This window comes from Apus apus, chromosome 16 (genome assembly GCF_020740795.1).
Source record: "Apus apus isolate bApuApu2 chromosome 16, bApuApu2.pri.cur, whole genome shotgun sequence".
NCBI lineage: Eukaryota > Metazoa > Chordata > Aves > Apodiformes > Apodidae > Apus > Apus apus.
Window position 1 is genome coordinate 1,953,784 of NC_067297.1, and position 2,359 is coordinate 1,956,142.

Below are 2,359 nucleotides of genomic sequence, written 5' to 3' on the forward strand. Positions count from 1 at the left end.
TTTCCCCTACCTCTGAGCTCTCAATGCTGCTAAAATCTCTGCCATTCGTTCAGTGTCCTCCAGCCCCCCCTCTCGGACCGGCTCTGCCTCTGGTTGCAAGATAACCCACATTGTTCTGAAGCATGCTCTTCTCTCTGGATAGTCCCACTCTTCTGATTTTATGGAATACTTATGCCTGTTTGCATTACAGTCAAAATAATAATAATAATAATGATGATAAAATGAATGAAAAAAAAAAAATATCTCGTTGTCCTCTCATCTCTGGGGTTTGAGCCCTGAAAAGCCTCCCATGGGCCTTGCTCTGCTTCACCAGAGCACTGGAAATGGTTGGTCAGCCAGCACTGGCTGTTTGTCTGCAAGAAACAGTTCCCTGCAAGGTGTCCCTGTGGCACCACAGGACATGCTTGACATCAGCTCTACCCCATCCCCTGGGAAAACGCCTGGGTCAAGCAATGAGGAAAGGCTGAGGGAGCTGGGTCTCTTGAGCTTGGAGGAGACTGAGGGGAGACCTCATCCATGGTTACAAATATGTTGAGGGCAGTGTCAGGAGGACAGAGCCAGGCTTTGTCCAGTGATGTCCAGTGACAGGACAAGGGGCAATGGGTGCAAACTGGAGCATAGGAGGTTCCATGTGAATATCAGGAAGAACTTCTTTGCTGTGAGAGTGCCAGAGCCCTGGGACAGGCTGCCCAGAGAGGTTGTGGAGTCTCCTTCTCTGGAGACATTCAAACCCACCTGGACACGTTCCTGTGTGCTGTGCTCTGGGTGACCCTGCTTTGGCAGGGAGGTTGGGCTGGGTGATCTTGCCAGGTCCCTTCCAACCCCTGGGATTCTGTGACTCTGTTGTCTGCACACGATCCAGGGCACCTTTCCCAGGTGGAGCCTCAGGAACACGGCGGCTCTGGGCATGACCTGAGAGAGAAGAAAGGCCACGTGTGCCCAGGATGTGGCTTCTCACATGGGGAGACACAGGATCTGCCTTTATGGAAACAGGTCACTTAGTGCTCCCTGAGGAGCAGCAGGATGGATGGTCACAGGTGTGACCGGGGCAGAAAGTTGCCTGCAAGGGGCAGGTGAGAAGATGAAAGGCAGCAGTGAAGGAGAGAGGGCAACGTGGCTGTTTCCCTGACACATGGTGCTGGTTCTACCCCAGAAGCTGTTGTGGTTGAACCTCAGACACAGCAGCACCGTGACCACCAGTGGGACCTCAGACACCTGGTGTGAGCTCGGAGACCAGCAGGGTGTTGTTCCCCTTTTAGGACAGCTCCCCAGAGGCAGGCAAGGAGACCAGGTTTAGGAAGGAAACACTGTCATTTACTGCAGGGTTGGACAAAGCTGGGTGCTTGGTGCCTTCCCACACCCCAAAGGAGACTTTTCTTGACATATTTATACCCAAAACTATAAAATCAGCAAGCTTCCACCCCCCTTATAGCAATTAGTTAGTGATTTACATATAGTTACCCTATGGTGACATCTCTATTTCTACTAGTATGCTCAGGGGAAGGGGCTTTTTGACCTGGGGGTGTGATTTTCAGTATCACAATGAGCCAAGTTCACCTAGAGGACACGATATCACAAGTTCTACAGCTCCAGCTGCCCCAGCCTGGCTTAGCCACCAATCTTCCCGGTTCTTCCTCATCACCTCCTGCACTCCCTAGGTCCGATCACCCGCACGGACGTCCAGTCTGCCAAGCTGGTGATTTACACGAGACGCCCTCGAAGCCCCTGGGTTGGTTGCCTGCCCCGAGGCCCGGGTGTCCCGGGGTGCCCAGCGGGGGCTGTGCCACCCGCTCTGTGCCTCACGCCGACGCACGCCGGAGCACACCTCTACCCGGGACAACCGCATCGTTTCTGAATGTCCGAGTTCTTTTCCAACAGCGCTTTCCCCCCCCTCGCCCCCCAAACCCGGGTGCCAGCTCCCTGTCCCCGCGGGGGTGCCACCGCACGCACGGCGACACTTCCACCTCAAGTGTTCCAGCTCTGCCTCCACAAACCACCTCCCTCCGCCTGGCTCCCCCGCAGCTCTGGCCGCGGAGAGGAGGAGCTGGGGGTCCCCAAATCCCTCCTCACCGCCCCCCCCCCCTTGCTGCCTTACGTCGCTTTCGGCGATAGGAACTTTGCAGACGCTCCCTAAGCCCCCCATCCGCCGCCATTCTCCCGGCGCGCTGTTGCCGCGTCACTTTGCAGACGCTCCCTAGCGCCCCGCCCGGGTTAGGAGGGCGGCGCGGCGCTGCCTCTCTGCGCTTGGCGGGGGCGGCGTCACTTGGCGGACGCTCCCTGAGAGCCGCTCTTCCTCCGCTTTCTCCCCCGCGCCGGAAGCGAGAGACGCTCCCTAAGCCCCGGTCCCCGGTGGGGGGGG